Genomic DNA, 19,420 nt, shown 5'->3' with positions numbered 1-19,420 from the left:
GACGAATGGAAAACTGCTTTCCTCACCACTGAGGGGTTATTTGAAAACCTGGTGATGCCATTTGGCCTCGCTAATGCTCCAGCGGTTTTCCAAAACTTCATCAATATAATATTTACGGACCTAATTGGCCGCTTTGTTGTCATTTATTTAGACGATATTTTGATTTATTCAACTGATGAACACTCTCATTTATCACATGTGAAAACCGTTCCTCAGAGACTCAGGGAGAATCAATTGTCTGTCAAGTTGGAAAAGTGTACATTCTTTGTTCAGGAGCTAACCTTTTTAGGGCTTATAATTTCTCCACGGGGGTTTCGGATGGATCCCAAAAAGGTGCAGGCCATTGCAGAGTGGGTTCAACCTCAGGACCTAAAGGGTCTTCAGCGCTTTTTGGGATTCGCAAATTATTATCGGAGATTTATTAGAGGCTTTTCACAGATAGTGAAACCCCTCACCGACCAAGGGGCCGATATAAAAAATTGGTCTCTCCCGGCCAAACAATCTTTTTTGATTCTGAAAAATTGTTTATGTCCGCTCCGATACTGGTACAGCCTGACCCATCCCTGCCTTGTGTTGTGGAAGTCGATGCTTCCGAGGTGGGGGCTGTAGGGACCAGCTACTCTGACCAATCTTAGGCCCTGTGCATTTTTTTTCCCAAAAATTCTCTCCGGCGGAGAGAAACTACGATGTGGGGAAATAGGGAACTCCTGGCAATAAAGCTGGCGTTTGAAGAATGGAGGCATTTTTTGGAGGGGGCAGAACATCCGATTAGGTCATCACTGACCACAAAAATCTGGAATACATTAAAACAGCAAAAAGATTGACTCCCAGACAGGCCCGGTGGTCACTTTTTTTTTTTCTCGGTTTCAGTTCTCTATTACCTTCCAGCCTGCATCTAAGAACGTGAAGGCGGATGCTTTGTCACGAAGTTTTGAACCATTGTCTGCCCCCGAGCCACCGTCATCCATTCTTCAACCCGGGGTGGTTATAGCAGAGCTATCGTCAGAATTGGAGCGGGAAATTGTGGGGGCTCAATCTTTAGCTCCAAGGGCCAAGCCTCCTCATAGATTGTTTGTACCACAAAATCTACGTTCTGAGTTTTTACGGGAATTTCATGACTCTAAGTTGGGTGCTCACCCAGGTATTGCGGCCACATGTGAGGCAGTAAAAATAGTGTTTTGGTGGCCATCTATGTCTGCAGAAATTAAGGAGCATGTCACAGCCTGTGGGGTTTGCGCCCGTTCTAAGAGCTCTCATTTCCGGCCGGCCGGGAATTGGTACCTTTACCAATTCCGAGAAGACCATGGACTCATCTGTCCATGGACTTTATCACCAATCTCCCGCCATCCCGGGGTAACACGGTGGTCTGGGTAGTCGTGGATAGATTCTCAAAAATGGCACATTTCATACCCATGGCCAAACTACCCTCAGCCAAGGTTCTTTCAAAGCATTTTCTTTCCCAAATCATTCGTCTCCATGGGGTACCTACTAATGTGTCCGATAGGGGGACACAATTTATAGCAAAATTTTGGTAAGCTTTTTGTAGGAAGTTGGGAATTTCTCTGTCTTTCTCCTCAGCATACCACCCGGAGAGCAATGGACAAACGGAGCGCACCAATCAGTCATTAGAAAAAATCCTCCGGTGTTTGACTTCAACATTGCAAGATGACTGGTGAGACGCATTGCCCTTGGCGGAGTTTGATTTTAATAATCGGATTAATCAGTCCACTGGTAGGTCACCTTTTTTCATTAATCTGGGATTAAACCCACGCTTTGGTGAATTTTCGCGTTTGGATTCAAACTGTCCTGGGGCCGAAGATTCGGTCAGGCAGATTAGTGATCTGTGGGCTAAGGTTCGAGCAAGTATTGGGAAGGCGCAGGAAAAGTACAAACACTTTGCTGATAATAAGAGGGGTCCGGGTCAGACCCTACATTGTGGGGATAAGGTATGGCTCTCAGCACGAAACATAAAACTGCCGTCCGCGAAGTTGGGCCCCAAATTCATTGGTCCCTATGTGATAACGGAAGTGATTAACCCGTTGGCTTATCGCTTACTCCTTCCGTCTTCTTTGAAATTGCATAACGTTTTTCATAGATCCTTACTCAAACCTGTAGGGTCGGTGAGGGAAGAACCCACACCTTTACTGCCCCCGGTATCAGTGGACGGCCATCTGGAATTCGAGGTAGAAAACATTGTGCAGTCTCAATGGGTTTGTGGTTCTCTGCAGTATCTCGCCCATTGGAAGGGGTATGGTCCAGAGGATCGATCATGGGTACCAGCCAGGTCAGTGCACACAGATCGACTGGTCAGGGCGCATCATGCGCGATACCAGGGGAGGCCTGGGGGTCCGGAGGTCCCCCGCTGAAGGAGGGGTACTGTCATGAGTTATTCAGGATTTTGGACAGATGGTGCAGGGGTTAATAGGGAGAGCCTCTCTTTGATGCCACGGAGGGTTTTTATAGCTTCAGGTGAGCACTCCTCCCTGTCGTTTATACTCCTTGCTTGAGTGTTGCTGACCCTGCTTCGTTTGTTCTCTCGCCTGTCCCTGTGTGCTTGATTGGTATATGACTCGGTTTTGCCTACGGTAACATTTCTTGGATTGTGATTCTGTTCCTGCGTGACCTCCTGTGTATGACCCCTGGCTTGTCTTGACCTCCCCATGATCGCCCTTCTGTACTATTACTGACGTCCTGTGTATGACCTTATGCTCTGTCTGACCCTGAACTGATATCTGTCTCTGTTTCTACCTGCGTCTCCTGTGCATGACCCCTGGCTTGTCTGACAACGGTTTATTCTCCTCTCCCTGCGGTGTCTCTAAACACTGTCATCAGTGCTGTTGGAGGCTGGCTGTAAGCCCCGCCCACCTTCTGACGTGCGGTCACATGACCGTAAGGTCCTGCGGGCATCAGAGTGCTTTGCTGTCGCTCCTCCCCTCCCACAGGTCCTAGAGCAAGGTTTCCATCGCTATAGCCACGCTCCTGCCCAAGCAGACAGTGAGTACCATTTCTCTGTGTTACTGTCCATACCTGGTCCCTCTGCAAACCTGTCACTCACACTTGCTGTACCATAAGTGTGACAAGATCTTGAGATGATAAGTTCCACAACTGGATGTGATTAAAAAAATATTGCTGTGCTGAGATAATCTTATGAATGTTGCTCTGCTATGTACTGTGTAATGGCTGTGTCTCACCATGCAGGAACATGGTCTGACCATACCACAGCTCCTGGGCAGGGGAGGAAGCTAGAGAGTAGACAGACATTACAACATGGGATCAGAAATTATTCTTTGAGATAAAACATTTAGAAAACAGTGAAAAGCTTTACCTTAAAAAATAATCATCTATGATCTGTCACAATTCAACCTATTGGTGTGTCTGGTCACAGTGAATGACTGATCTGAAGTCCAATCTAGGGCAGGGGCATGCTGAGCTGTCAGTAATGTGATGGACAGCTGAACTGTCGAAACTGTAGCTGAGGTGTGCTGAGCTGTCAGTGTCCTGAGGGACAGTTTAGCTGTCCAATGAGCATCAGGTTGTACCAGGGCTTCAAAAATGTGTCGCCTGTTCGAAGTAATTATCTGGCTATTTAGCCGGCTCTCTGCCTTAGATTTCTGCCGGTTGTACCATTGCTAAAGTGGTGAGTGATTGTTCTTTGCCTCTAGCCTTGTATTCTGTTGCTTGACCTTGGATTTGCCTTTGACTATCTGTTTGCCTAGCCCTTTTGTCATGATCCGCTACCTTCTTGGAGTTTTGACCCCAGACTGTTACCAGACTATGCCTTTATGAAAGAGAAACATGGCACTACTGGTGCGGTGCTCAAGTAGGGTCCCAAACCAATAGTGTAAGTAAATAAGACTTGACACTCAACTTAGTTGGATGAGTAGAAAGATACTTTAATGAACAGTCAGTTCTTATATTTATACTTATTTTCATTCCAAGATCAATCGATTAAAATGAACTTTGTTCTTTGGAAAATCCCTTTAATACAATTCAGCAGTCACTCTGAGGATGTAGCCAGACATTATGTACTTGTTTCACCTACATAGATTGTAAGCTTGCAAGCAGGGCCCTCATTTCTCTTGGTATCTGTTTTGATCTATGTGTTTATTGGTATTCTGTAATGTCTATTGTCTGAACAAGTCCTCTCTAAAATGTAAAGTGCTGCGGAATATGTCGTCGCGATAGAAATGAAATTATTATTATTACATATGGATACAAGGTATCCATGAACCACTCACACAAAAGCATAAAATCAATAAAGCTATATATTTTTTAAAAACATGAATGATACAGAAAGTGGACATATATGTGAGGTTTTTAGCAAGGAGTATACGTCAAGTACAAAAAATGGTGATGACTCAAGTGTAATTTGAGGCTTAAGTGCCACCTCAGATCAAGATGATCATAGACAATGGTTGCCAAATGGACATCAAGTCTCAAGGGCACAGAAAGCACCTGTGTGAAATGCGCATCGGGTGGATGCGGTGGTGTCTAGGACCTGATAATCAGATCATGGTTAAGCACTGACTTGACAATAGTTTCATCTATATGTCCCAGTTGGACTATGCAGAAATCCATTATAGATACTGTATATTCAATGTCCATTTGGCATCCATTCTCTAGGATCATTTTGTTCTGATGTGGCACTTATGCCTCTAAGTGCATTTTTTGCATTTGAACCACCCTCCTTGCTAAAAACCTCACACATATGTCCTCTTTCTGTATGATAAATGTTTTTAAAAAATGTTAAATAAAACTTTGATTTTATACTTTTGTGTGAGTGGTTCATGGATACCTTGTATCAATATGTAGGTGATATGATTTAATCCAATGGATATATATAAATAATCATTAATGGGGAGACCGGTACAGTCTTGTTTCTAGAAAGAACTAACGTTATATGAATATTTGAATATTTGTTTGACTACGTACTTGTTGCAGAACTTTGATTTCAACACTGAAAATCCTCAAAGATGTACAATGTACTCTATGTGGATGCTTAAGTCTGTAGCTAAATTCCACACCAAGTCAAAATATGCATGCAGATTTAATTGTAAATTTGATGCAGAAGTTTTATGTTGTGAGTCCACTTTCTGGTACCATTAGGCTAAGTGCAAATGTACTTTTTGGCCCTGCGGATTTTTCCGCGCAGAATTGAATAAATCCGCAGGTCAAATGACCTGCATTTTTCCTGCTGATTTCTTCCTGTTTTCTTGCGGTTTTCTTGTGGTTTTTGTACGGTTTTCCCCTGCGGATTTCCCCCTGTGGATTTGGAGAATGGAGCAGGTGGAAAACCGCACAAAAGAAGTGACATGCTGCATATTTTGAACCACAAGAAAACCGTGCGGAAAAATCCGCAGCGTCTGCACAGCGGGGTTTTTTTTCAATTGACTAACATGCTACTGTACATCACAATGCGGATATGCAACGTTTCTGAGCGGAAAAATCCGCTGCGGATCCGCTGGATATCTGCATCGTGTGCACACAACCTCAGTGTGTCATCAATGTGTCCATTTTTACCATCAGTGTGTCATCGTGTTTTTCACAGATGTACAAAGAAATAATTGAATTACCAAGGTTCTCGCACACTTTGCAATGTTAAATACACATGGCGCCCACATGGTACACGGACATGTTTTTCAGCAATCTATAAACTTGTATAAGCCCTTTTAATCTGTACTGCTGGAAAAAAATGGACAAGTTTTCATGTGTTTTGCACAGACAAACTGCCCGTGAAAAACATGGACTTGTGAACAGCACCATAAGTTATAATGGGTACCTATTTCCATGAAAAAAAAAATACAACATGGACACCTGAATGAGGCCTTAGGCTAAGTTCACACAGGCACGCAAAAAACTTTTTCATCTGTATTGTCATCTGGATTCAGTCTGTATGCTATCTGTAAGTCTGTTATTGACATCGGTATGATAACCGCAAGACATCCATTTGTATACAAAAATAATTCTAAATTATACAAGGCATGCTACAGTAAAGCTATTGTAAATATTTGCATTGGATCAGTTAAAAATGATTGCCATATACAGTAGGTGACGTTCGTATCGAATTTGTTTGTTTTTTTGCTCACCCATTAAAGTGTGTGGGTGAGTCTCTTCCAAAAAAAAAAATAGCTCAGACCAGCGCATACTGTGAATATTTTTTTCCGTCGACTGTTGGTACGTGTATAAAATAATGTATGTGAATGTGCACATTTTCTAACTTTGGATCTTGTGCTGTCCTTGTGAGGTCTGTTTTCTATATGAACAGTATTTTGACTTAAAATAAGTTCACGTGAAGCCTAAGATAGGTCAGTGTTCATATTTATCCAGAACGGTTACTTGCTTGTCAAGATATAGTTATCACAACACAGATTTATTTCAGACATTTGTGCAACTGATCAATATATCTTCCAGACATAAACTGCAGAACCAACTTCATCTAGTCATGTGGAACTTTGCCCATGAAACTGATGTGTGAGAATTTACCATTACCATTCACTCAAAACCCACTACACTGCAATGGGCAAAATCTTCAAAAGGTTAAAGAAGTTGTTCAGTGTGTGTGTAACTTCTTGTCATACCCCTTGCTTAGAACCGATAAAATAATAAAGCCTATACTCGCCTCCCGTGCCGGCACCGTTCCCATGAAGAGGAAGTCAGAGATCAGCTGTAGCCCGCACTTCCTCTTCATGTTCAAATTGTCTGAAGGCGGAGACAGTGATGTCAGAGCTGATTGGGCACTGGTGACATGTGGCACAATACCGCACGAGAGCCCTGGGGTGCCGACATCAAGAGACCAGTGCTAGTACGGGAGGCAAGTATAAGCTTTATTATTTTATTGGGGACAAACATTTTGATCAAGAAGGGGTTGTCCTAGTAGTGGACAACTCCTTTAAGTCAAAGCTTCTCAAGCATTTTCTACTGCATTCTCATCAAACAAGACCAAGGTGTTGCCCACGCCTCATCAAATATGGTGAAAGTCCATGGCATAATTAAAAATATTGCTTAATTTACCTTTCCTTTGTTTCAAACTCTACATTTTCTACTAATTTTGATGTTATGCAAACTCTGTAGAAAAGCCATGTATGTCAGCAGCCACCGAAAGGAAAGTTTTCTGTAAAAAACACTCCATAGCTGTGCCAACAACTAGGAGGCATCTCATACTTTGAGAAGCACTGGTCTAATTCATACTGATATCGATAAAGGATAATATCATGCACTATATTACTATAAACCCTTAACCCATGATCTTAAAATGTAATTGTACTGTACAATACTGGTCTTTTCTAAAATTATTAATATGTGAAAAATGGTCTGTGTTCTTTTCATTGTGTCGGACCCCTTATCGGCCCTTGAGTCAGTGTTTACAATCATTGTTGCATACAATTTTCTTGTATGAAAAGAAAAGATTTTTAACTTCTCCGACCCACTAAACAGTACACTACAGGCAGCAAGGTAGAGCATGTCTCTTTTTGGTAGACTATCAGTCCTTGGAATAAAAAAAGGATAAATGAAAAGGCACATTGATTGGAATGGGTCCGTTATCTATCCTTAAGACCACGTACCAAAAAGCTGACGTGTGAAACCGGCTTTAGTAAGATTTTCCCTCAAAGATTTGACTGGAATTACAGATATCCTGTGAAAATGGGAGGCAGGTCAGCTCGACATACTATAAAGTATAGTAACATGAGGACGTGATAAGCATGTAACTGAGAAAACACAAGTGTAAGGATTTACACTTATCTCTAGACTATTCTGCCTACTATAAACAAATAGACATTGTTTTATTTCCTTGACTTAAGGAAATAATAACTTTTGGGATTTTTACAGAGACATTTTGACCCTAAAGAGTCTATATGTACTTAAGGAAATCACCAATGATCACAGAGCCCAGACACAGACAGATAACTGCTCTACGTGGTGGGGATCATAGCACAAACTCTTCCAAGTATCAGCTCTAGACATGATCCTTGCCATAACGCAAAGTAAATCCACACTACATAAAGACCACCAGTGCTCGCTTAGCCTCACGTATATTGAGCGATCAATGACACTGTGCAATATGTATGTACTGTATTGCTATCATAGTTCATCCTAGAAATTTGGCACTATTATCAGCAGCACGTCCCATTTACATCAGGGGATGTGCTACCAGAAATAAATGTTTTTTATGCCCACATAAAAGATGCCACCATACAATCATTGCTTGCCATCTGATCATTGGGCATGTTTACACGGGAAATGAACGGGAGCAAGCATTCCTACGGATGCGAATTCTGCTAATAAATGGCCTAATTATGTGCTTTAACTCTGTTAGAGAAACTTTACATGAAACATCAGAGAACGGCATGAACAGCAATTTTCTTTTGTTTTTATATTTTTTTTTTTGTTATACGGAAGATTTACAAAAACTCAACAGGTACACAACACTGTTTTAAATAATTATGCACCAATGGCCTCAAGAGTGATCTGAAAATACAGAAAGGCAAATAAAACAGAGAGGAGAGAACTTAAAAAGATTATTTGGGGAAAGAAAGAAAGAAGGAAAGGAAGGAAAGAAGGAAAGGAGGAAGGAAAGAAAAAAGGAAAGAAGGAAGGAAAGAAGGAAGGAAGGAAAGAAAGAAAACAAGAAAAAAGAAGGAAGGGAGGAAGGAAAGAAAGAAAACAGGAAAAAAGAAGGAAGAGAGGAAGGAAAGAAAAAAGGAAAAAAGAAGGAAGGAAGGAAAGAAAGAAAACAGGAAAAAAGAAGGAAGAGAGGAAGGAAAAAAAAAGAAAAAAGAAGGAAGGGGGAAGGAACAACGATACGACCTGGTAAGGATCGCTGGTGCGTCGCTAAATGGTCGCTAGTAAGCTGCCAAACAGTCAGATCTCTTCAGCGACGCAGCATCCATCCAGCAATCCTCGGCGGTCGTTGGTACCTTGTCACACAGCAGCTTTTGTGAACGATTCCTGCCTGCGTCCCTGAGTTCTGCGTCACCAATGAGGTCGTTCGTCGGGTCAAACACAGCAATGTGCGCTGGCCAGCAGGACACCAACAATGAAAAAATGGCCCAGGACATTCGAGCACAATCAGTGATATCCAGCGGGGGGGGCTGGTCGCCGCTATGTGTCACATGCAGCGAGATTGCTGGCGAGGTCGCTGTTGTGTCACAAAATCGGTGACACTTCAGCGATCTCGCTAGCAATCTCGCTATGTGAGACGGGGGCTTTAATATGTCAGGTGCCTGTGAGGATGTGCAGTAGGAAGCTCTGCTGCTGTGACCTGCTGATAGCTTGACAGTACATGGCAATGGGTTATCTTCAGGTCACAGCAGCTACCTATTATTCCCACTGAGTACAAAGCATTTATAGCAGAAATACCCTTTATTTACTTGGCTTACATGTACAAATGTTTGGGATCTTCCAATTCTGCACTGAGGTTATTATCAGCACTAGGGACTTCCTGGTCTCCAGGACAATAAGCCGTGTGGGTAGTGACGTGCTGGTGTCTAATGAGAACCCAGATAAAGCAGGCAATGGAAATTCACGACAGGATTTGAAGGAGGATTCCCTTTAGTTTGTTTAATACAGTCAGATGCATTATGTTTCCACTGAACACATTTACAGTTATGTTAAAATTCTAAATCAAGTCAATAAGATTAAAACAATAAAGTTCAATGAAATATAAAAGAGCATTCACTTAAAGGGAATGTGTAACCAGATTTTTGCTATCGTATCTGAGGGCACCATGATGTAGGGGCAGAGACCCTGATTCTATAGATGTGTCACTTACTTGGCTGCTTGCTGTCATTTCAATACAATCACTGATTTCTCTGCTGCAGATCTAGCAGTGCTCTGAATGCTAATCTCTATATAACCGTGTCTAACCAATGATTGGCAGTTTTCTGAATGAACACAGAATTTCCAAAAGACGAGTTGCGGGACTAAGTAATAGGTGAACACTACAGGTATTCATAATCAAACATTAAAGTGCATTTTTTTAAACCAAGGAGTTCTTGTAAAGTAAAATTATTGTAGCAGATGTAAAAGCAAGAATGGAAAACCAAGTAGAAAACTGCAATGTACCGAAAGTATTGTTGTAATCAGTTTAGCAATTTTTTAGCTATTTATCTAATGCCAAAAATACCCTCGGTGCCCAAAACCAATCATACCCAATTATATATATATATATATATATATATATATATATATATATATATATATATATATATATATATATATATATATATATATATATTACGACATCACATATTAGAAAAGTTAGCCGAACATTTTCTCCATCCTGTGTCCTAAGGATGGTCAATACCTTTCATGGGACCATGAAACACCCTACGGTATCTCCTGGTGATAGTGAACCCACCTTCATGTGCTCTGAAATCTCAGACCCGATCAGTTAATGATGTATCTTTATATAATCCAGGCAGTGAGGGTATAGAAGTTAAAGTCCAAAGGAACGTGGGGTGGAAGTTATGCACAGAATTACTCCTGCCTTGCAGAACAATGAGAACTTCACCGCCTGGGAAACAATTCCAATGTCCCTCCTCTACTATTTAAGGAGTTCCAGACAGTAACACAGCTGTAGTATTTTCCTGTTTGTGACAAAACTAAAGCTTTTATCCACTTCCTAAAAGTCTAATTAGCCAGTAACAGCCCATCTTGCTCATCAGAGTCTAAAGAATAAAAAAAAAAAAAAAAGAACAAGAATCCTATACCTTCAGTCAACGAAAGCACAACAAAGGAACATATCGCTACCTTCACGCTGCAGCCAGCGGAGTGTCCAAGCCTCCACTTGTCCGGGTCAAAATCACTTTGCAGTAAGTGAAGGAGAATCTACTCCGCACAGTGACGATCCTGATCTGGCTGCAAAGCAATGGAGAACAACATCGCTGTACTTTTTTTTTCTTGCTTTAGGGGAGTTTACGTGGATGGCAGCCAACAGAGAAGACATTTACAAAATTACTGTACTCCAAAGTAAATTTGAATAATGTAATACAACACCACAGCAATGCAAAATACCACAGTACAGTATGTATTTCATTGGTTCTCAGAAACAAATGGGATGAATGTTGCTTACCAATTGTTGAAAGCACTTTCCCATGTTGATACTATGGTCAGTATGCTGCGTCAGTAGGTGTACGCCAAAACCAAGAGTGGGAACCTACGTAGAGACAAGCTACGTAATGGTTCTTACTAATGTACATTTATTGTCTTCTTTAGAGAAGCAATCCCACTAACTTTTTGTTGTTGGTTAAATTTGTGTATATGTATGTAATGTAGTGTGAGTGTATTCATATAGTCACCTACCGCTGCTCTCGTCACTGTATTAACAATTCAGCATAACTCTAAGTATAGATGAGAACGAGTTTTAGAACATTTTAATATCTCAATATTGCATCCAGATTGTATTAAATATATACAGAAATGGCACATTAAAATGAAGCAAAAGAAGCCCTCCTCCCATCAAATTTGATATCCTCCTAAGATATTGTAATCACATTATATAGCACTGTGTACTTACAACTGCTCAGTTCACCCTTTTATCCAGTGAGTTCTTATCTTTTCCATTAGTTCTATGAAATCATATGATTAAAAACTCACTAGCTTAATCTTTAAAAACTTTCTGTAGAAACAGGAGGTCAACTTTCCCTGTATGAGTCATAAGTCACTGCAAAAGCCCTTGGCAGAGGGAGGATCAGCTGGGTCTGGAGATGAAGATGCCAATGATAAATGCAGGGACAAGAGAATTCCTGTTTCTACATAGCGCTGACAAAAGAGAAGAATTAGCTGGATAGAAAGGCAAAATGTGCAATTGTAAGGACACAGTGCTATAAAATATGGTGACTGCAATAGATTAAAGGGAATCTGTCACCTCATTTTTGGCCTATGAGGTGCGGCCACCGCTATCAGGGGCTTATCTACAGCATTCTGTAATGCTGTAGATAAGTCCCAATGTAACCTGAAAGATAAGAAAAACTAGTTAGATTATACTCACCCTGGGGTCCAGTCTGGTCCGATGGGTGTTGCGGTCCGGTCCGGCACCTCCCATCTTCTAGCGATGACGTCCTCCTTCTTACTTCTGCAGCGGCTCCTGCACAGGCGTACTTTATCTGCCCTATTGAGGGCAGAGCAGAGTACTACAGTGCACAGGTGCCGGGAAAGGTCAGAGAGGTCTGGTGCCTGCGCACTGCAGTACTTCACTCTGTCCTCAACAGGGCAGATAAAGTACGCCTGTGCAGGAGCCGCGGCAGAAGTAAGAATGAGGATGTCATCGCTAGAAGATGGGAGGCACCGGACCGGACCACGACACCCACAGCACCAGACCACACCCCCCCGGTGAGTATAATATAACCTGTTTTTCTTATCTTTCAGGTTACATTGGGGGCTTATCTACAGCATTACAGAATGTTGTAGATAAGCCCCTGATAGCGGTGGCTGCACCTCATAGGCCAAAAATGAGGTGACAGATTCCCTTTAAGAGGATAAAAACATTGAGAGCGCTTGTTGAAGCAAAGCCCTCATACACATACAATGAGGTTGGACTAGTCTACCAATCTAATGTGTATTGGGGTCTGCCGACTCTCCTCCAACAGATGTCATGGGAGGGAAGAACTGGGCATGGTCAATTACAACGCTCAATAATTTTATTTCCCTGGGAGATAAGGGACTTACTCTCCATTGCTCAATGAAAACAGATGTACACTGAGCCAAACTGAGCATGCATGTATGTGGGCAAGTCAGGAGAAACAGTCACCATTCTCTGTACAAAGTATCTTAAAGGTCATCTAGAAGAAACCTAACTTAGTAAGCACAATTTTCACATAAAATTGGAGCTACCCAGGAGCCTGTTACCCTGATTTTGGCATAACTTGAGTTAGAGGAAGCAATGATAGACAAGATAATAAACACTGGAAAAAAAATCATTCACTACAAGGACTTAATGGCGAGTTCACAAACATATTGAAGAAGTTTGACAGATAACCTTGTTGGAATGACACATCTGAAGTGGATGATATTTACCATAAGTATACACGGACTATAAGGTACAAACTGACCACTGCACTATACACAAACAACACTCTCTATACCACAAAGTCAGCATTGTTCTAAAATAGAGAATCCAACCAGACCTACGGTAGTATCAAACATTACAATCTCTTTTATGGTCCCTAGAATATACCTGTATACAACTTCACGCTTGTTTATAGCATCACACAGATAACACAATGACTTTATTGTTACGGTAGGGTTACACTCAACTATATTGTGCGATTTATTCAGTGATATGTGCTTGTAATACACTAGGTGATAAAAATTTAATCTCTACAAAAACAGACAAGCAATGGACATGATGCTGTATAAATAGAACCCAAATTTTACATTTACGGCAAACAATGACACTTACGGCTTAGACTAAAAATAATAAGTGAAATCTGGCAACTAATGATGAACAAGTTATAAACATGGTGAAGGTCACAAACTCAGAAATCTTTATGGAAAACGCTAGGCTGCAAAGAGATTTCGTACATGTATACTGTATAAAGAGGGATGGCATGAAAGACCACATGTAGTGCTTCAACTTTGTAGCAAGATTTAAGGAGAAACTCCAAGAATTTTTTTTTATTCCCTAAGGCTGTGTGCACACGTGCGGATTCTTAGCGTTTTTGCCGTGTTTTTTCGCCACGAAAACGCTAAAAATCCGCAACCCATTGTATTCTATGGGTATTTTTCCATGGCGGAATTGCATCGTGGAAAAATACGCAGTATGCTCATTCTTTTTGGGGAATCACAGGGATTCCGCACACATAGGAATGCATTGTTCCGCTTACTTTCTGCATGTGGCTATGACCACCATGCGCAAAGTAAGTGGAAAATGTGCAGATGGTACCCAGGGTCTGGAGGAAAGGAGATTCTCCTCCAGGCCCTGGGTACCATATCCCTGTTAAAAAAAGAATTAAAATAAAAAAATCGTGATATTCTCACCTTCCGGCGTCCCCTGCAGCGTTCCCAGGCCTCAACGATGTTCCTGACAAGTCCTGTTCTCAGTGATGCCTTGCGACAATGACCTGTGATGACGTAGCGGTCTCGCGAGATGCTACGTCATCTGGGGTCATTGTCGCAAGGCATCGCTGGGAACGGGACTTGCCAGGAGAATTGTGAGAATCGGCAACGCTGTGGGGGACGCCGGAAGGTGAGAATATCATGATTTTTTTTCTTATTATTATTATTTTTAACATTATATATTTTTACTACTGATGCTGCATAGGTAGCCTCAATAGTAAAAAGTTGGTCACACTTGTCAAACACTGTTTGACAAGTGTGACAAACCTGTCAGTCAGTTTCCCAAGCGATGCTACAGATTGCTTGGAAAACACTAGCATTCTGCAAGCTAATTATGCTTGCAAAACGCTAGTTTTTTGCGGGAATTCCGCATGCGGATTTCCTGCGAATTTCCCGCAGCAGGGAGTTGTGGAATTGCCACGGAAACTTACGTGGCAATTCCGCACGTGTGCACATAGCCTAAATCTGTCTAAATGTACATGTAATGCAGTGTAAGTGGGTTAATATACTGACCAATAGCCATTTCCCCAGTTTTCAGCACCATTTCAGTCTCTTCTCGGTCACGTAACTGAAATTCTGACTTACCAGATCATATTGTGGTTTATATGTGAACTGGAAGCCCTTTTTACACTATAAGTCTTTGGAGTCACAGAACGAGGTTCCATAGACTTACACTGTAAAAGTCACTTACAGTTTAAACATAAACGCCACTGTGAACTGGTGACATAGGACTGCACTCATGTGAGTGAGAAGAGGACAGGGGCAGAACTGTAAACTGCTCTAAACAGCGATTGGAAAGTATTTTGTTGCACTTAATCTACAGTTGTGGCCAAAAGTATTGACACCCCTGCAATTCTGTCAGATAATACTCAGTTTCTTCCTGAAAATGATTGCAAACACAAATTCTTTGGTATTATCTTCATTTAATTTGTCTTAAATGAAAAAACACAAAAGAGAATGAAGCAAAACATTGATCATTTCACACAAAACTCCAAAAATGGGCCAGACAAAAGTATTGGCACCCTCAGCCTAATGCTTGGTCGCACAACCTTTAGCCAAAATAACTGCGACCAACCGCTTCCGGTAACCATCAATGAGTTTCTTGCAATGCTCTGCTGGAATTTTAGACCATTCTTCTTTGGCAAACTGCTCCAGGTCCCTGATATTTGAAGGGTGCCTTCTCAAAACTGCCATTTTTAGATCTCTCCACAGGTGTTCTATGGGATTCAGGTCTGGACTCATTGCTGGCCACCTTAGAAGTCTACAGTGCTTTCTCTCAAACCATTTTCTAATGCTTTTTGAAGTGTGCTTTGGGTCATTGTCCTGCTGGAAGACCCATGACCTCTGAGGGAGACCCAACTTTCTCACACTGTGCCCTACATTATGCTGTAACATTTGTTGGTAGTCTTCAGACTTCATAATGCCATGCACATGGTCAAGCAGTCCAGTGCCAGAGGCAGCAAAGCAACCCCAAAACATCAGGGAACCTCTGCCATGATTGACTGTAGGGAGCGTGTTCTTTTCTTTGAATGCCTCTTTTTTTCTCCTGTAAACTCTATGTTGATGCCTTTGCCCAAAAAGCTCTACTTTTGTCTCATCTGACCAGAGAACATTCTTCCAAAACGTTTTAGGCTTTTTCAGGTAAGTTTTGGCAAACTCCAGCCTGGCTTTTTTATGTCTCGGGGTAAGAAGTGGGGTCTTCCTGGGTCTCCTACCATACAGTCCCTTTTCATTCAGACACCGACGGATAGTACGGGTTGACACTGTTGTACCCTCGGACTGCAGGGCAGCTTGAACTTGTTTGGATGTTAGTCGAGGTTCTTTATCCAACATCCGCACAATCTTGCGTTGAAATCTCTTGTCAATTTTTCTTTTCCGTCCAGATCTAGGGAGGTTAGCCACAGTGCCATGGGCTTTAAACTTCTTGATGACACTGCGCACGGTAGACACAGCAACATTCAGGTCTTTGGAGATGGACTTGTAGCCTTGAGATTGCTCATGCTTCCTCACAATTTGATTTCTCAAGTCCTCAGACAGTTCTTTGGTCTTCTTTCTTTTCTCCATGCTCAATGTGGTACACACAAGGACACAGGACAGAGGTTGAGCCAACTTTAATCCATGTCAACTGGCTGCAAGTGTGATTTAGTTATTGCCAACAACTGTTAGGTGCCACAGGTAAGTTACAGGTGCTGTTTGTTAATTACACAAATTAGAGAAGCATCACATGATTTTTCGAACAGTGCCAATACTTTTGTCCACCCTCTTTTTTATGTCTGGTGTGGAATTATATCCAATTTGGCTTTAGGACAATTCTTTTTGTGTTTTTTCATTTAAGACAAATTAAATGAAGATAATAATACCAAAGAATTTGTGTTTGCAATCATTTTCAGGAAGAAACTGAGTATTATCTGACAGAATTGCAGGGGTGTCAATACTTTTGGCCACAACTGTACATTACATATACATTTACATAGGTTTAAGGAATGAAATAATTTGTGGGAGTGTTTTTTTTAATGTTAAAACCTCAAGGGAGGGAGCTCTACACAAACACTAAATATAAAGAAAAAATGTAGCTTTTTTATGTCAATTATTACATTATGTCAGCTTATTTAGCACAGCAACCCTAAAATTACCAAGAAAAAAAATTGCAAAATAGATATACAGTGGGGTAAATAAGTATTTGATCCCTTGCTGATTTTGCAAGTTTGCCCACTGACAAAGACACGAACAGTATATAATTTTAAGGGTAGGTTAATTTTTAACACTGAGAGATAGAATATCAAAAATAACATCCAGAAAATCACATTGTATAAATTATATAAATTTATTTGCATCTTGCAGTGAGAAATAAGTATTTGATCTCTCTGGCAAACAAGACTTAATACTTGATGGCAAAACCCTTGTTTACAAGCACAGCAGTCAGATTTTTTTGTAGTTGATGATGAGGTTTGCACACATGTCAGGAGGATTTTGGTCTACTCCTCTTTGCAGATCATCTCTATATCATTAAGCTTTTGAGGTTGTCGCTTTGCAACTCGGAGTTTCAACTCCCTCCATACGTTTTCTATGAAATTAAAGTCTGGAGACTGGCTAGGCCACTCCATGATCTTAATGTGCTTCTTTTTGAGCTACTCCTTTGTTGCCTTGGCTGTTTGTTTTGGTTATTGTCTTGCTGGATGACCCAGTCACGACCCATTTTTAATATCTTGTCGGAGGGAAGGAGGTTGTCACTCAGGATTTTATGGTACATGGCTCCATCCATTCTCCCATTGATGCGGTGAAGTAGTCCTGTGCCCGTAGCAGAGAAACACCCTCAAAACATAATGTTTCCACCTCCATGCTTGACAGTGCAGACAGTGTTCTTTGGGCCATAGGCAGCATTTCTCCTCCTCCAAACATGGCGATTTGAGATAATGCCAAAGACCTCAATTTTTGTCTAATCTGACCACAGCACCTTCTCCCAATCACTCACAGAATCATCCAGGTGTTCATTGGCAAACTTCAGATGGGCCTGCACATGTGCCTTCTTGAGCAGGGGAACCTTGCGGGCACTGCAGAATTTAAAACCTTTACGGCATAATGTGTTAGCAGTGGTTTTCTTGGTGACTGTGGTCCAAGCTACCTTGAGATCATTAAAGGGAATCTGTCACCCTTTTTTTGGACTATCGGCCGGCATTGACATCAGGGGCTTATCTACAGCATTCTGTAATGCTGTAGATAAGCCCCTGATGTAACCTGATAGATAAGAAAAACATGTTAGATTATACTCACCGGAGGGGGCGGCCTGGTCCGATGGGTGTCGGGGTCCGGCGCCTCCCATCTTCATACGATGCCGTCCTCTTCTTTACTTCCTGTATTGGCTCCGGCGCAGGCGCATTGCTCTGCCCTGTTGAGCGCAGAGCAGAATACTGCAGTGCGCAGGCACCAGACCTCTCCCGATGCCTGCGCACTGCAGGACGTGCTCTGCCCTCAACAGGGCAGAGCAGTGCACCTGCGCCAGAGCCATGACAGGAAGGGAAGAAGAGGACGAAATCGTATAAAGATGGGAGGCGCCGGACCGCGACACCCATTGGACCGGACCGCCCCCTCCGGTGAGTATAATCTAATGTGTTTTTCTTATCTTTCAGGTTACATTGGGGGCTTATCTACAGCATTACAGCTGATTTGAACAGCTGACACTAATAGCTGCGGGTGGAATCGCGATCTACCGCAGTTGTTAATCTGTTACATGCCGCTGTCATTCTCTGTCAGCGGCATTTAACAGGATCGTGCCAGAAGTGTGTCTCATGACCGTGGGTCATCGATGGGTTGGGATGACAACCCGGAATCTGCAATAGACCCCTGTGATTGTCATAGTCGAATAGCTATGAACGCTAGCCAGTGTTCAGCTCTCATAACAAGTGATCATTTCTGCTTCACAGAGCAGATCTCAATTTCTAGTCTCCCATGGAGACTACAGAAGCAAGTGTAAAGTAAGAAAGTTTTTAAAAATATTTAAAAAAATAAAAAATATATAAAAGTTTAAATCACCCCCATTTGTCCCATTCAAAATAAAACAATTAAAAAATACATATATCTGGTATTACTGCATTCAGTATTGCCCGATCTATCAATATATAAAAACAATTAATCCGATCGGTAAATGGTGTAACAAGTAAAAAAGTGAAAAAGCCAGAATTACGGTTGTTTGGTCGAAGCAACATTACATTAAAATGCAATAACGGGTGATCAAAACATTATACCTACACCAAAATGGTAGCAATAAAAACATCAGCTGGGAGCACAAAAAATAAGCCCTCATCCAGCTCCAGATCCCAAAAAATAGAGACGCTACGGGTCATGGAAAAAGATGCAATTTTTTTTTGTACGCAAACTTTGGATTTTTTTTCACCACATAAGTAAAAATGAACCTATACATGTTTTTTTTTATCTAGCAATTTAGCATTTCATGAACATGGTAAAAAAAAAAAAAACAATTGCAATTTTTTGTGCAATTTCGCCGCACTTGTAATTTTTTTCTCGTTTTCCAGTACACTTTATGGTAAATGCAATGGTGTTGTTCAAAAGTACAACTTGTCCCACAAAAAACAAGCCCTTATGTGGCCATATTGACGGAAAAATAAAAAAAGTTATGACACTTGGAAGAAGGGGAGTAAAAAACGGAAACGCAAATGGGCTGAGGCGTGAAAGGGTTAATTTTGCTATTTGTTTTATGTCATGGTCTTTCTTAAAAAATAAAAGTAAGTATTCTTGCAATGTTCACACTGGCCACTGGGGCTTTTTTAGACTCTTAAATCTTGAACTTTGAGTAAGAGCTTAGTAGCAGAGGCAGGATTACAGTGACAGGAACACATGTGTTACACAA

At 41.5% G+C, this 19,420-nt stretch overlaps 1 protein-coding gene across 5 annotated transcripts in view; it reads right to left on the bottom strand.

Moving 5' to 3' along the window:
• The window catches only part of ARHGAP28 (Rho GTPase activating protein 28), a 220,369-nt gene that overhangs the window by 119,712 nt on the left and 81,237 nt on the right, over positions 1 to 19,420 (bottom strand). Inside the window, exon 2 of one of the 5 annotated variants that reach the window (XM_073550935.1) lies at positions 10,750 to 10,857. The exons of 3 other annotated variants lie outside the window; for them this stretch is intronic. The gene's annotated coding sequence lies outside the window, so the exon portion shown is untranslated. Of the gene's footprint in view, positions 1 to 10,709; positions 10,858 to 19,420 lie in introns of those variants that run through there. One more of the 5 variants, XM_073550936.1, reaches the window with a different exon arrangement.

Source organism: Dendrobates tinctorius, unplaced genomic scaffold, assembly GCF_039654945.1.
Source record: "Dendrobates tinctorius isolate UK_male_01 unplaced genomic scaffold, ASM3965494v1 ptg000171l, whole genome shotgun sequence".
NCBI classification, from domain to species: domain Eukaryota; kingdom Metazoa; phylum Chordata; class Amphibia; order Anura; family Dendrobatidae; genus Dendrobates; species Dendrobates tinctorius.
The sequence above is the reverse complement of the archived record's forward strand: the minus strand, read 5'-3'. Positions and strand labels throughout refer to the sequence as shown.